The sequence below is a fragment of the Cebus imitator genome, unplaced genomic scaffold, assembly GCF_001604975.1.
Source record: "Cebus imitator isolate Cc_AM_T3 unplaced genomic scaffold, Cebus_imitator-1.0 Scaffold448, whole genome shotgun sequence".
Taxonomy (NCBI): domain Eukaryota; kingdom Metazoa; phylum Chordata; class Mammalia; order Primates; family Cebidae; genus Cebus; species Cebus imitator.
The window spans coordinates 1,366,301-1,383,287 of NW_016107763.1; the positions used below are offsets into that span (position 1 = coordinate 1,366,301).

General features: G+C 36.4%; 1 protein-coding gene and 1 long non-coding RNA gene across 37 annotated transcripts in view; one reads left to right on the top strand and one right to left on the bottom strand.

Annotated features, from left to right (window-relative positions):
• Window positions 1-16,987, bottom strand: part of DTNA (dystrobrevin alpha) — a 379,818-nt gene that overhangs the window by 213,547 nt on the left and 149,284 nt on the right. The window lies entirely within an intron of this gene.
• LOC108291212 overlaps window positions 2,736-16,987 on the top strand; it is a 37,728-nt gene continuing 23,476 nt past the window's right edge. The window contains exons 1-2 of the long non-coding RNA XR_001819813.2: window positions 2,736-2,833; window positions 15,318-15,455. This is a non-coding gene — a long non-coding RNA (uncharacterized LOC108291212). The remainder of the gene's footprint in view (window positions 2,834-15,317; window positions 15,456-16,987) is intronic.

The window sequence follows — 16,987 nt, forward strand, 5'->3', positions numbered from 1 at the left end:
GTCTCTCCTGGAACATTTTCTCATGCCCTAATTTCAGCCCTCCAGATTTTACCACTTTATGTGGAAAATTGAATTCAAGAAGATGGCCTTGAAAGTAAAGGGTGAGGTGTTTGGGTATGTGCACTCTCACAAGCAAGCACTTGGCAATAAGCAAGCACTTGGCAGAGACTGAGTGAATGCTATACAACTCTAAGCTCATAGGGACATCTAGCTGACATAAATAATGGAAATAGGTAATTGTAAGACAAGGAGACCAGTCACATTGTGCCTGCATATTTTACCCTAATGAACATTTTTTACTGTCTCCAAGAAATATGTTCTCTCTCGTTTTCCTTGAAATTATACGAGGCTTACTTGCTATGTTATTCTTTTTACCATCTTTGACCTGAGTACAAAAAGAAAAAAAACCGGTTCTTAACAGCAACAACAAAATGATGCAAGCTTGATAATAAGTAACACCTTCCATTTAATCTCAGTGTTAGAAAAATAGGGAGTGATAGTGACAGAGTTGAGGAGTGTGTGCCCTGTTTATAAAGAGAAGCCCCCTCTGACTGCCACACAGAGGCATGGATACAGTGTGGCCACATCTTCCTATTTTCAAGGTCAGGGTGGAAATCCTGATATTTATGTGAAATTTTCCAATTTATGAATGTTGTCCCAAACTGGGTAGCCCACACAAAATATGTTGGCAGGGTTTCCAAGCTGCCACATTTTTTATTTCTCCAAATATATAACTTAATTTCCCTCCATGATCTCACTCACCATTATCCTCTGCATTTACCTCTGTCATCTCTCCAATTTTGGGGCAAAGAGAGGGGAACAGTGGATAGAGAGGTGGCTTTATCTCCCTCTGGTGGTGAAAATATGCCAAAACAACTAGCTGAATGCTCATTGATCCTGTTTATTGAAAACTTATCTATGTAAAACTCATCCTTCATCTCATTAAAATTAGCAAAACAGACTCTGGCTATTATGTGTGAGATGTGAACCACAAAGGAATTTTACTAGTGGTGAAGATTAGACTCTGGGGTAAAAAAAAAAAAAAAAAAAGGCCAGAAAGGGGGAGCAGGGAAATCAGCCCAAGTAGGGATTTAGAAGTCCCACGAATACCAGACCTAGTCACCAGGAAAAGAGAAGAATATTAAAACTTGTAACAGAAAGCAGAAAAACATCAGTACATACTTCAGCTGGAAGGCTTACACTAAGTTTTATGTGTAAAGTTGAGTATAGTGTGAATGATTAATGTATCCATTAGCCAGAGCAGTATCAAGTACTGCTAATTTGATCCCTGTTTTAAGTATTTAATAGTATCTTAGCTCTTATTAATTAATGGAAAGCATATCATATTCTTTGTTTAGATGCTTCACTTGGGGAAAGAGTTTTGAGGGTAGAGAATGGAATACATTTTGCAAATAAACAGAATTTCAAATAGGTCAGTAATACAGAACTAATAAATGATACTGAGAAAGTTAAAAAATAAATATCATAATAGTTGTTGACAAAATAGCCAAACTCTGAAAAACATTTGAAAAGATAAATTTTGAGCCAAATATGAGTGGGCAATGGTCAGTGACACAGCCCTGTCTCCTGATAACATGTGCCCAAAGTAGTCAGGCTACAGCTTAGTTTTATACATTTTAGGAAGACATAAGACATTAATCAATACATGTAAGATGTACATTGGTTGGGTCAGGAAAAATGGGACAACTCAAAGCAGGGGTGGGGAGCTTCAAAGTCATAGGTAGATTCAAAGAATTTCTAACTGGCAATTGGTTGGAAGTGTTAAGTTATTGTTTAAAGACCTGTAATCAACATTAGGGAATGTCCGGGCTAAGATAAGGGGTTTTGGAGACCAAGGTTCTTATTGTGCAGATGAAGCCTCCAATCCTGGGCTTGGAGAGATTAGATTGTAAATGTTTCTTATCAGACTTAAAAAGGTGCCATACTTAGTTGACTCTCTTCTGGATCAGAAAAAAGACTTACAAAGGGAAGAGGATTCTCTACAGAATGCAGATTTTCCCCACAAGTGATAGTTTTGCAGGGCTATTTCAAAATGTGTCAAAGAAATATATTTCAGAGTAAAATACTTTGATATCTTTCAGGGCCTGCTGTCTGTCAGGTGATGCTATACTAGATAAGGCTGGAATTTGGTGACCTATTGCTACAAAAAGTTTTAAGATCTCTGTTTGAATGTTAATACTGGTCAGTTGTGCCTGAATTCCAAAGGGAGGAAAATATAAGGAGGCATGTCTGACCCCCCCCACTTCCTCTTACTAGTTCAGGTCTTATGACCTGAACTAGTTTTTCAGATTAACTTTGGAATACCCTTGGCTGAGAGGAGGGGTCCATTCAGATGGTTGGGGGCTTAGAATTTTATTTTTAGTTTAGACAGCTTTGCTTCATTTGGATGCCCATGCTGTCTTAGAACACTGTACCCAAGTATTATATGCCTGTAGCTCAAATGCCAACTTGCAAGCATGGTTCCCTCTGTTGTATACTCATTTCTTTGCCTTCTGCCTCCCTTGATACACTCAGATAATTTAAAGAACTGAAATACAATTGCTTTTAGAAGCTCAATACTTCATTATACTTTTGTTTGAAAACAGTTTTTGAGTTGAGAGTATGTCAGCAAAAGCAACCAAAAGAATGTGGATGTTGTTACAAGGTCAGCTTTTCAGCAGCTGTAGGCAGCCAATACTGGCATTCTGTCAAACAGTCACCACTGGCAGCGGGGCCATTCATGGGCAATGAGTCAGCAGCTCTGACAGCACTAAATACGGTCACCAGTTAATATGCAAGATAACAGGCTCACATGTTACTTCAGAAAATGCTGGTGAGAGGAAATATTTTATTTTTCAGGTTTATTTAGAAGAAGGTCAGGATAGGTTGTTAAAACCCAGATGTTAAATGAGTGTGTGTATGTGTTAGAATCTAGCATGAAATATTTATATGTATGGATTTCTTCTGTAAAGGGAAACATGTTCAAACTGAGAGCTAAGATATCAGAAGCTAGGCATTTAAAATGAGATGTTGCTGTACAAAGAAGTGCCTGTCTTACAAATGGGCTGTCCAATCCAGTAGTCATTAGCTACATGTGGCTACTGAGCAGTTGAAATGTGGTTAGCCCAAATCAAGATGTGCTGGAAGTGTAAAATCTATACTGGATTTCAAGTATACAGAACAACAACAACAAAAAAAAAAACAAGAAAAAACCTCATTAATAACTTTGTATATTAGTTACATGCTGAAATGATATTTTTGATATATTGGACTAAGTAAGATATATTGTTTAGATTAATTTCACCTGTTTCTTTTTTACTTTTTTAATGCGGCTACTAGAAAATTTACAATTACATACGTGGCTTGCATTCTGTTTCTATTGGATAGTACTATTTTAAAGGAAGATATTTGATATCTCCTTCCAGTCATAACACACACACGTGCACACACACGCGTGTACAGTAAATGGATAGGAAGGCAGTGGGTGTTTTAAAAATGCAGGCTACAAAATTCCACTTAAGATGCTGATTTGAAGATCCCAGTTCTCTAAGCTATAAAGAATGGTGCAACATAGTGCATAGCACTGAAAGATATTCTACCCTGAAATGTCATTAGGCCTTAGCTCTGGGTCCAGGGGAGAAAAAGTGTTAGTCATATTTATTTAATTCTGGCCATTTTATTAAGAAAGAAAGGACACTGTCAAAGATGCTGAAAAATGCCACTCTCATAGAAGAACAAAATGAGCTCTGTAGAAATAAATTAGTATTGTTCTCTGGACTTTTCTGTTCTGTACTTGTATGCTCTTAAGAATGCTTTGGTGGTGGTGATCAAGACAGTATTATAACATATTAGGCAACAAATTTGACTTAATAAGGATTTTGATAAAGGCCAGGTGCAGTTTCTCACACTTGTAATCCCAGCACTTTGGTAGACCAAGGCAGGTGGATTGCTTGAGCTCATGAGTTTGAGACCAGCCTGGGCAAATGGCACAACCCCATCTTTACAAAAAATACAAAACGTTAACTGGATATGGTGGTACATGCCTGTGGTCCCAGCTGCTCGGGAGGCTGAGGCACGAGAATCACTTGGACCCAGGAGGTGGAGGTCGCAGTGAGCCGAGATCATGCCACTGCACTCCAGCTTGGGTGATGGAGCCAGACCTTGTCTCAAAAAGCAAACAAAGAAACAAAAGGATTTTGATAAAAGGAAAATTTGGATACTAATTGGGCTGTTTAATCAACTACTGAAAGATTGTAATTTCTAGATTTGCCTGTGTTATGTGCTTTGAGTCTGATTTGTCACTGCTAGCAAATTATCCCACTAAATTCTGGCTAGTGTTGAGGGATTCCTAGCAGCCTTTCTCCTGTACCCTGTTGCATGCTCTTTCATTTTTAGTTTCAGTGCTTGAATAAGTTGTATCAGTCAGCTTCTTGCTTCTTCCTCTTAGCCAATGTCTACTTTGAAGACTTTGGAGTTTTGAAGTCAAATAGATGCCATTTTGAGACTCTGAAGTCAGCCAATTCTCCTGAGATTTCTCATTCATCCATTTTAACTATTAACTTTAATTTTTATGTGCAGAGCTGGAAAGCAAGCAGCTGAGTAGAGGTTTCACTAAGAGAGGCCAAGCCTTCCTGAATGATTGTCCAAATGTGTATTCTGGTAATACAAAGGTGGCAGTGTGTGTGTTTCCTGAACTAGTTGGAAGAAAGCGTAAAATTATTCAGATTCTTTTTCATTCAGAGCTAGGCAGTGTCTCCCCCCATTCTCAAATACATAACCTAATTTTGTCCCTCGAATTCAGAAACTGGAATTTGGACAGACTTCTACTGGAGAATGGCTCATGGTGTCCCCCTAAAATCTCTTCTATCTTCTAAATGGAGAGAAATGTATGAAAAATTTAGTGTATCCATTTAAATTTATAAAAATATTTTAAAGAAAAATTATCTGGTTGATATTCTAATGTTTTTAAAATATATTTTTGTTTTCTCACTAAAAAAGACATTGTGTTACAATGCAAACATTTACCTGATAAATAAAAATAGATTACTTTTATCACTCCAAGTTAATTATTTTTTAGCTCTTTCAGTTTGGACAATTAAAGCAAATTGACTGATTTATAACACATTGTGCTTTTTGAAAGTTTTTTTTAAAAACTTAAATTATTGACAAGTGTTTCTAAACAATACCAAAAATGTGCCATATTTGGCAAATAAACAAAAGCAAAAAAAGTTAAAGCAAGCTATGATAAGCTTAAGTATCTTCAGAATAACAATCTTACATTATCTGATTCCAATGGTGGGGGTTAAAATGATTTTGATTAAGACTTTACAAATATGGCTTATGCCTGTGGTCCTAGCACTTTGGGAGTCTGAGGCGGGTGGATTGTGTGAGCTCAAGATTTCGAGACCATCCTGGGCAACATGGTGAAACGTTGTCTCTACTAAACACATAAAAAATTAGGCATATGCCCTGGTGCGCACCTGTAGTCCCAGCTATTCAGAAGGCTGAGGCATGAGAATCACCTGAGCCTGAGAGGTGGAGGTTGCAGTGAGCTGAGATCGTGCCACTGCACTTCATCCTGTGTGACAGAACAAGACTCTGTCTCAATAATAAAAAAAAAAAAGACTACGCAAATATGAAAAGATTATGTAAATAGACTACTGGACTGTTAACTCCACTTCACTAGGTTTTTAGATAACTGCATTTACTGTGTTTTAAAAGCATTTTAACATCTAACAATTATAATTTTCTCTTCTCTTTGTTTCAGTTTTTATAACCAAGAAATTTTAAATAAGGAATCCTGTAAATAAATATTCTGAAAGTTTATGTGTTGTTAATGAAACTCGTTTGAAGAAACTTAACAAAGAAAAACCACACCATTGAAGCTTGTGACATCTGTGAAATGTGGGTTGGGAAACCTGACAGGGCTAGGAGGACTTTAGTATGAGAGTAAAAAGCATTTTGGGACTGCTCCCTGACCTGGAAGTTCAGAAGGGAAGGGGTTAATGGTGATTGCCAGCTCGTTTCAAGTCTTTTTAGCACCCTGTTCCCCTAAGGAGAAGAAAAAAATGACACAATTGTCAGAAATTTATGGTAAAAAGAACTCTTCTAATTTCTAGCAAGACAATGTGCAGAAAATAAAATCCAAACTGTATAGCCAGGCTTCACTGACTTAACCAAGATAAATCACTTTCTTGAGTGGCTTACTTCACCCCTGCCAGGATTGACACCTGTGCATAGTGTTTAGCAACACTAAAATTAGAAATAAAATTCATAACTGATGCATGTCTAATTAAAGAGATAAAAGCAATGTAGAACTATAACTTTATAAAAGGGTCCTATAAACTGCTTAAATTTGATAATAATATAAACCATCTTGTAATGCAAACCACAGAATTACTGCCAAGAACGTAAAATATATTCACATAATTTGATTCTTTCATCTGCAGCAAGAGATGCAGCTGACAGTAAAATATTATTCAGTGTGTGCACATGTGTGTAAACGTGTTTATGCATGTGAAACCTCCCCTTTGTGCTCATTTAAAAGGATAGAATGTGAAAGTTGACAAATTGGAGAACAGGTAAAATGAAGAATTAATTTCTTTTCCTTTTTTTTTTTTTNTTACTCTTGTTGCCCAAGCTGGAGTGCAATGGTGTGATGTTGGCTCACCACAACCTCTGCCTCCTGGGTTCAAGTGATTCTCCTGCCTCAGCCTCCTGAGTAGCTGGGATTACAGTCATGCACAACCACACCTGGCTAATTTTGAATTTTCAGTAGAGACAGGGTTTCTCTATGTTGGTCAGGCTGGTCTCAAACTCCCAACCTCGGGTGCTCCTCCTGCCTTGGCCTCCCAAAGTGCTGGGATTACAGGTATGAGCCACCACGTCTGGCCAACTTAATTTCTTTGTATATATGAACAATTAACTTTTTCCTCAAGGTTTGTCTATTCCATAGCAGGGTTATGAATCTCCTGGAAGGACTGGTTCATTCACATTCCAACAAAATAAGGGTTTTATTGTGCTCAAATACAGTGAGTTCTTTAGTGAAAACAATACTTGGGCAATCTAACTGCCAGGAATATTACTGTCTTACTAATTATTAGTAGTAAACCTACTTACTTACAGAAAAGAGGACACAATTTAACATGAGAAGTTACCCTTTGGATTTTTTCTGTGATAAAAAGTGAAAACACGTGAGTAAATTGAAAGATACAAGGGTAAAATACACAATAATCTGCTTATCTATCTCGGAACTTTTCCTTTTCATTTAATAATAGCTAATACAAGTGAATGTAATACTCAGAAATACCTGCTTAGTCATGTCTTTAGCCACTGTTTCCTTTAGCAGATAAAGTTAAGCAAGTAGGATTCTTAGCATCTTTGAGCAGAGAAGTGGAGGTGGGAGGTGAGGGAGGAGGCCCTGGTGGGCTAGAATAGTCTGAGTTATGTCTGGGTGATGCTAATCTTCCCCTTACTCTAAAGTATCACCAATTATGCAAGAGAGAAGGAGGTCGTGAATATGCCCAATAACTGACTCAGAGAAGGGCTTGAGTAGGTAGGCAGAGTATGGAAAGGTCACCTCTTGAACCTAGCAGTTTATTTACCTGTCTACTTAGACTGGGGTTTTCTTTTTGGTCTGATTTAATACTAGAATATCACATATTTCTTGAATATTATGGAATTCTTAAAAACCAGTTAGTAAAAGAATTCTTTAATATTATGATCCCTATTAAGAAAAAATTAGGTCAGGCACAGTGGCTTATTCCTGTAATCTCAACACTTTGGAAGGCTGAGGCAGGCGGATCACCTGAGGTCAGGTGTTCAGGATCAGCTTTGCCAACATAGAGAAACTCTGTCTCTACTAAAAATACAAAGATTAGCCAGTTGTGGTGGCACATGCCTGTAATCCCAGCTACTTGGGAGGCTGAGGCAGGAGAATCGCTTGAACCCAGGGGGTGGAGGTTGCAGTGAGCCAAGATCATGCCACTACATTCCATTCTAGACATCAGAGCAAACTCCGTCTCAAAAAAAAAAATTCTTTACAGCTTTCACAGTCCACTTTCTAAATACGTACAAAGTGGAACATAGATTATTCCACATGGAAGATAAGATATAAAATCTGTATTTGGATTCAGAGGTATGTTTTTAGAATGTACCCATAAGAGGTACGTCTTCAGAATGCCCCCAAGAGATTAACTTTCACAATTAAGCTTTGTTGCAGTTAGCATTAAAGATACTCCCTGTGTTCTGAGTATACACTAGCAAGTACAGCATAGTGAACAAGAGCATGGACTTACAAGTGTTACTTATTTTCTCTAAAAGTGTTTCCTCATCTTTAATATAAGGGTAATAATACAGCTTACTTAATCTTGAGTTTTGATTTAGATAATGAATGTATTGTACTTAGCACATGACTGCGACTCAGTAATTGGTAACTGCTCTAGGATTATTAACTAAGGTAAGGCATGGGGAAGTAACTACATTGAAATGGGATCATGGGGACATTTCTAATGTGCTGTTTCCAAGGTGAAAATCTTCCTGCCATTTTGCAAAAGCTCTAACATATCTGCTATTTGAAAATGTCACTAATCCAGTGGGAAGATAGTTGGCCAATGACAGAGAAAAAATTGAGTAAGGTGACCAAGTAAATTACTGAGATCACCCAAGCCCTATCAATAAATCCACAGTTCCTTGGGGAGTCATCCCTGTCCCAAGGCTTCCTCTCATAAGAACACTCTGAATGTTGGCTTTAGTAAATTATCTGAAATGGATGACAAGAAAAACTCATCAAAACCTTTTGGGTAGATACAAGGAGGCTGAAGTGCAGCAATCTATCTGAAGACATACACTGTATTGTGAGTCTCCAATTCAAAGCTGTTTGATATTCTAGCATGGATTCCTCAGTGGTATTTTTTATTTTTATTATTTATTTATTTATTTTGAGATGGAATCTAATTCTGTCATGCAGGCTGGAGTGCAGTGGCACAATCTTGTTTCACTGCAATCTATCTCTGCCTCCTGTGTTCAAGTGATTCTCATGCCTCAGACTTCAAGTAGCTGAGACCACAGGTGTGTGCCACCACACCACCACACCTGGCTCATTTTTGTATTTTTGGTAGAGACGGGGTTTTACCGTGTTGATCAGGTGGGTCTCAAACTCCTGAACTCAAGTGATCCACCCACCTCAGCCTCCCAAAGTGCTGAAATTATAGGCATGAGCCACTGCACCTGGCCCTCGGTGGTATTTTAAAAAAAATCTTAAGTGTTTTTTTTCTTGTTCTTTCTTTCAAATAAAGAATACATTGCGAAATTAAGCCTTAACTATAGTATTCACTGTAGAGAAAAGCAGAATTCAATTCTAGTATTCACTATGAATCATAGAACCTGCTAGAAGTTAGATTGGTGTGCCTAGGAAATGTGGAAGCAATCAATAAAAATGTTAGCTATAAATCCAGGTAGAGGACTCTAAACTGAAATACTAAAGGTGAGGCTGAATTCTATTTTTAGCAATCAACAGGTAAAAGCCTATTCATTTTTACCTTTTTTTGATTTCCCATGATTATGAAAATAAAAAGTATGAGTAAATACATAGTACAGAGCTGATAGCATTTAATTTGTTAAATGAATGAAACAAACAAGATCAGAGATGAGTCTTAGCAATGCTGATCTGACTCAAGCATATCCCATATTATTGAATTTTCCTCATTCAATGGATTTAAAAAGTAAAAGTGGCTAGCATATAGAGTATGGCCATTAACATATTATAAAATCAAAATTAAATAGTAATGACTAACAGTCAAGCTAACACTTATTGAATGTTTACCATGTCAAGCACCATGCTAATACTTCCCAAGTATTATCTTATTTTATCCTCATAGTAATCTTATTAGGAAGGTATTGCTAATAAGCAAATGATATCCTAAGTGCAATTATACATTAACAAAATCTGACCATTGTGTCTACACCTTAAATACTACTTGTAATTCTAGTTGTTACAGCTCACAAGATATATATGAAGTAACTAAGGAGAATAGGATGTAGCTGTATAAAGACAGGCTACAAAATTATGGGGCATTCTGTTTGCAAAAAGAAGATATAAAGTCTAGAAAGCTTTGAATGGTCTGGAAATCATGACAATGGGCTTATCCACAGGAAATCTATTGTTATTTCAAGAGGTATTCGTAAGGCCCACAAAAGGATGTACTACGAATATTAGTAGGATTGGTTTGAAAATGGAAAATAATTTTTAAACATTCAAATGATTCATGGGTAGTGGAACTGTAATAAATTACTAATGTACATGAACAATTAGAGGTAAATTCTCAATCTGACAGTAAAAAGAACAACTATATTATGTACTAGCACATGTCCTGGTACTACTGTAATAGAAAAAGTATGGTTTTAGCAGGACCAATGGTCTGATTCAATGCATTAATTTTATGTGATTTACTAATAACACGACAGAACATCACATTGCAGCAGTTTTGCTTTTTGGGTCTAGTAGAGTGTCTCTCTCTAAGCTCAATAAATGTTCATTGAATGCTAAGAGAGTGCCCAAAGGTGCCACAGGCTAAGAAACTGAATTTTCATTCTATTTTGAGGTAGAGATATTGGCTTGAAATTCAAAAGATGATTAAGAGTGTCTTAAAAAGGAAAGGATCTAATTACCACACTTACTATAAAAAGATTGTGTCTCAAAAGGAGAAGTAGGAACAAAGCAGGTGTTTACAAGTAGAAAAAAACACACAAACATGCACATGCGTACACACTCACACACTCACACATGTCTTTCACTATTCACAGCTGATTCATGTATCTGGAACTTCAGCCTTGAAATAAAATGAAGAGTTCCTCTGACTCATGGTCTTTATGCTTGTTGTTCTTATTTAGTGTTTTGGCAGTAAATTCAGATGCTTGGAAGGTCATCTTTTTGTCTTCCAACACTTGGCTTTCAGGAAGTGAGGATTTTCATCTTCTGTGCCAGGTGCCAGAAACCAGTGTAATCAGAGATCTGCTTGGCTGATCTGTGCAACAGGGAAACTTGAAACAAATATAAGTCTTTTGACTCTCAAGTTCTCCTGTGTAAAGGACTTTATCCAAGACTTCAGTTCTCTTTTTTGGTAGGTTGTAAACTACCACTTTTGGAATAAGTGACGTATGCAAATATCTGCCAGGAATTATCATTCACAGCTTGGAATTTGAAGGCAAATACATGTCATTTTTATATTATTATCCTACATCCACATACAAGCTGAAGTCAGAGCAATAAAGTGAATTTACAATTTCCTATGCTTTGGATCACGTATAGCATAATCTTGAAGTGAGGTGGCTATGTGACAGGAAAAAGTAATGGAAAATAAAAGAAATATTTTATAATATTTTTGAAAAAAATTTGAAACAGAATGTAGGTGAAAATTAATCTGGAGTAGATATCAAAAAGAAAGTGAAGGATATCCCAATAGACATTAAATAAAAAAAGGTTATAAACATTAATGTGTTTGGCAGAAACAACCAAAATTTTTTTCTATAAAAATCATAGTTCCTTCATGTTTTTTCCTCTAGAATGCAAATAAGCCACAAAATAATTTAATCCAATGACTTGTAGCTCAAAATAGTGTCTTTTGGATGAAAATTATTTAAATAAACTATTTAAAATTGCAACAACATTTAACACATGTAAATGCTATTGCCAGAAGAGTCACGGGAATGAAGCTTCATCTTGAGGATGAGGGAGGGATCCTACCGGGAAGTATTTCACCGATTGTGGGTATAACATCCCCACAGGAAATCCACCAGGCCCTCATGGCATTCTTACTTGTTCAATAGCAGCCATTTTGCAAATATATCAATCCCAAGATCATAATCTTCTTTTGTGCACATCATCTTAAAAGCTTACTTGTAAACATTGCAATAGCTCTCTCAGTACCTCTGAGAAATCACTATAATGTCCATTTTCAAGATGATAGATACAGACAGAGATAAATATGTAACCCAAGAACGAATGGGGAGAGAGAGGAGAGCGGAATGGAATATAGGGATATCAAATTTCCAGTATTCTGTACACAGTGCTCTTATCTCCAAAAAAATTCTAACGAAGACCTAAATCATAGAATGGGCTATCAAAGAACAGAACACTGGCTTCAAATAACACTACTAGAATATTTGAATTACTTGCTAAGGCATTAAATTGAAAAATGGAGAACCAACAGTACCACATTAGAAAAATATTAAAGGTTGTCCAAAATTTACTTTTTAACAAAAATATATTTTAAAGGTAAAATATGTGGACATTTAAAATTACATTTGCAAACACACATGCACACACAATATTCTTCACTATGATTATGCAATTTACCTAATCTCTTTATTGAAGAGAAAGGGAAACAGAAATACAATATAACTTGGAGCAAGTTTTGAAGAATAGCCTAAGTTTAAATACTTGCTATTTGTCTAATTTTTGAAAAATCTTGAGAGTTGGAACAAAGGTTCTAAAAGAATCTGAAGAAGGCAAAACTGTCTTGAAAGGTCTACTTTTAGTGGTAGCACAGTCATTTTAATGGCATCTCAAAAGAGAACAATAATGACAAATAGAGCCAGAGGACTTTATTGCTGTATATGCTCAGCTACTCCAATTTCCCTTTATCTACAAAATGTATTTCAAATCCCTCTATCTGCTCTGCTTCCACCTTGTTTTAAATCACTGCACTTGTTTAGGTATCCTATTTGGATGATTTCCAATAGCCTCCTAGCTAGTCAAATTAACTGCTTCTACTCCTACCCCACCTCAACTCACTCATCACAGAAAGCCAGAATGATCTTTTAAAACTAAAATATAATCACATCACTCCCGTTTTTCCTTATACTTTTCACTGTGACTGCGGAAAGACCAAAAGGCTAGACATACCATATAAACCATGCCTGATATAGCCCTTGCCTATTTTTCTAGCCTCACTTCTGCCATTTACCACTCAGCCCCTCTAGGGTCTTGTAAGTCTGGCCTTTTTCCAACTCCTTACATGTATTAATCGCTTCCCAACTCAGATCCTTTGAACATGCTGTTTCCTCTTCCTGAAAAATTTTGTCTACCACACAACTTTCTTTTGCTAACTCCTAGTCATCCCTTATGTTTTAATGTCAATATTATTTCCTCAGAAAGACCTTCCCTGATTGCCAAACTAATTTAAATACCCTATTGCTTTCTTTCACAGCACCTATTTCCCCCCTCATATATTTTCATTCATGCATACATAGAGGTAGGCATGGATGAATTCCACAACTGTTGCTGAGCACCTGCTGTGTACCAAGCACTGTTGTAATGCCAGAGAGGCATGATCCAAGCTCTCTTGGAGCCTACATTAGCTAACAGTTGTAAAGATATTCTTATTTGTGTGTTGATTTGATGTCTTTTCCTTAAGACTGTCAGCTTTATGATACAAAATCATAAAAAAGGCAGAGGTCAGAACTTGCTAAATTTTCCACAATTCCTTAATGACAGAGCTAGCCCTAGAAGCCAGTCCAAGCCAGTGCTTTCCTCGTTTTAGGACCACACTGGCTGTTCTCCTACATGCAGTTCTACTACATTTCCCAGACTCCTTTGCAGCAAAATCATGTGATTAAATTGTAGCCAATGGGATGTGAGCACAGGTGATTTAAGTTACTTCTAGACCTGCTCCTGTAAAGCTGCCTGTGTGCCCTTGTATGTCATTCTTCCCCCTAGTGGTGGCTAGAATCTGAGGACTCTGTGGTCCAAGGGTTTGGCAGAGCTTTGCATGAAATAGGCCTTGTTCTCTGAATCATCACATAGGGGGAAAGACACCTGCTGGTCAGGACCACCCATCCTGGACTGGTAGGTGAGACATTTCAGGATTTATTTGTCATACCATCTAACTTTTATGATACATGTGGCTTTTCTAATAACATTAAGATTTAGGGATCTTAGCCAAAGTGGCTACCAGTGTGTTATTCTCATTTTGAATCCTGACAGCTAAAGAGGGGCCATTGGACAGTTACCCTTGTACTCACATTCACTCAAATGAAAATCGTGGGTCTATCTCACTTTCTCTCAGAAGTCTGTGAACCTCTTAAGAATAATAAAACTAGAAAGGTGCAGTGGCTCACGCCTGTAATTTTAGCACTTTGGGAGGCCGAGGAGGGAGAATCACGAGGTCAACAGATCAAGACCATCCTGGCCAACATGGTGAAACCCTGTCTCTATTAAAAATACAAAAATTAGCTGGGTATAGTGGAGAGCGCCTATAGTCTCAGCTACTCAGAAGGCTGAGGCAGGAGAATTGCTTGAACCTGGGAGGCAGAAGTTGCAGTGAGCAGAGATAGCACCATGTACTCCAGCCTGGCGACAGAGCAAGAATCTGTCTCCAACAAAAATAAATAAATAAATAATAAAACTAGTAGCTTCAAATGGAGATTTGTGAAGAACAATAAATCACTTGAATATGTAGTTTGTGCTTTAAAAAATTTGTAGCACTATTTTTGATAGTTCCTTGGTCAAATTGCTTCTAAAATAATCTGTAATGTACAGTTCATTTGAGGCACTGATTTGTGGCAAATCAAGTAGCTAAAAGTTAAAGATGAAGATTATTACCCTGGTAAATTCATATCATTTACTTAATGGTTCAAAATGACTTTCAGACGTTAAATATAATCAGTACTGGATGTAAAATATGCCTTTTTTCACAATAAAATGTAAAATATAACACATATAGTTTCTTATTGTTTATATGAGCTATATCTTCCTAATTTTAAACTAACAAGTTAAAATGCTTACATCTAGAAAATAAGTTTATTTGTAATTCTTAGCATGAATTATTTTGTTTATTATAAACAAAAGACAGGAATTTAAGTATTGTGTCCAGTTTTTCACTGTGATTTTCATCATCTAATTAGAGATGGTGTATTGTCATTTGTTTATTCTGAAGTAACTGACAAAATGACCTTTTAAAATATTGATTTAAAGGGTATAGGTTACTGAAAAGGCAGGAAGCACAATCAGACATTTCTTAAAATACTGAACCATAAAAAGAATACCAGCTAAGATAATCACATCCCATGTAGTTAGAAGAATAAATAGGAGGGGGCCAGGATGTATGTCTTTGCCTCTGTTTCTTGATTTCTAGATTAGATCAGGAGACTATGTGATGGAGATATACCAAGACAAAAACATTAGCAAACGAGACCCAATTTTTCCAAAAAATGGTTATAAAACTAGAAAATGGGTTAAAGAGTGGAAAATGATATAAGCCAGCTTCTAATGTTAAGATAACTAAGAAGGCATCTGACTTTTTTTTCTTCTCTTACAGATTTCTAGAAAAGACATTGCAGGAAATTGAAGAGACTCCCTATTTACTTCAATAATATTCATTGGGTATGCTTGTTCAAAGTCCTGATCAAGGAACCCCTCTCCATTTCTGGTGTTGATACAACTCTTCCAACCACCTGTGAGTCTACACACCATCTGTGTTACCAGATCCCTTCTTGAGATTTATTCTCTACCCTCCATATGGATGTATACATATCTGTAGGTTTTTCTATGAATTGGGCTATCTAGAATGGAAAGGAATACTACTAAAATTAATATTCCTTCAACAAAGCCTACATTTTCCTCCTTTTAGTTAACAGTAATTCTCTATTACCTCCCCACATTACAGGGTGGGATGAATAACATTCTCAGCAATTGCCAACTTCATGAACAGGCTCAAAAAACCACACAGAAATCTTATTGGTAATAAATAACACTGCCCTAGTGGGTACATGCAGGGTTCACTATAAGTGTTTAATACTCAGGATGATGAGCACTTTTCAAATCACACTATTTATTTAACCAAATCCTCCACCTAGCATAAAAATTGCTAAAGGTCTTCCAGAATCAGAATAGACAGTCTGGAGCCTGACTTTGTGAAAATCCTTATTCCTAAGATGATGACTCCTACACTATGTTGAAAAGCTATGGAGTAAAAACATAACCTTGAGAAACTTAGGAAAATATTGAGTTTTCTTCCAGTGTAAAAGTGACCATTATGATCATTATTAAAGATCCAGTTTCTCATAACCTTAACAAGTGTGCACAAAGGACTCCTAAAGGGCAACAACTGAAAGCATGAATTTACTATTTTGAAAATATATTCAAATACTTAGCATACATTAAAAATTTTCTCGAGTACAGGGAACATTAGAAAGAATGTGATGAGCTGTTTAGAATATTATGTCGTCTTTTTATATTTATTGTAATAAAGGGTTCATTGTGCAAAGGTCTCCACATTCTGGCAGCCTGCAGCAATAGCAGGAAACACTAACGCCAGATACATTTTATATCCTTATTAGGTTGAAGAAAAAAGACTGGTTGAAATGAACTAAAAAATATGTTTTTCTTTTGCTCAAAATTTTTTTAACCCTCAGTGATGTTATTTTCAGATTATAAAGTGAGGTGCCAAATTGTGTATTTCTCAGATATTCTTGATGATTAAAAATACACAAATCAACAGTGACTAACCCAAGCTTCTAACTAAAAGATAGACTTAGAGATGTTTAAGTGACTACAAGTCCTTGGAGAGCCTTTGGCTCCCTAGTAAGATTTAAATGTTTTAATGTCTGTCATCCCAGAAAGCCTTTCAAAATAATGAGTGTGTTTAAACTGGAATCTTTTACAAGTTATTTTATTAGTTGCTATGCAATTTTATTCTCTATGTACCTCAACTAATAAATATAAAGATTACAAGTAGTCATAAATAATTAACACTAACAAAAACATCTGCTTGATGATAATACAGTCTACCCCTACATGCTCCACGAATCATTCAGCTTTGTGGCTTTTTGGCTATCTCCTTTATTTCTGTAGTTTCACTCTCTCTATATGTATTTCCACTACTTACTAAGAATTCCACTAGGGGGTGAATAGGACAATAAAAAGATATAAGTGGGCCACAATCTGGTAAGGGAAGCTTAAAACTACTTACTCAACAGAGATTTAGCT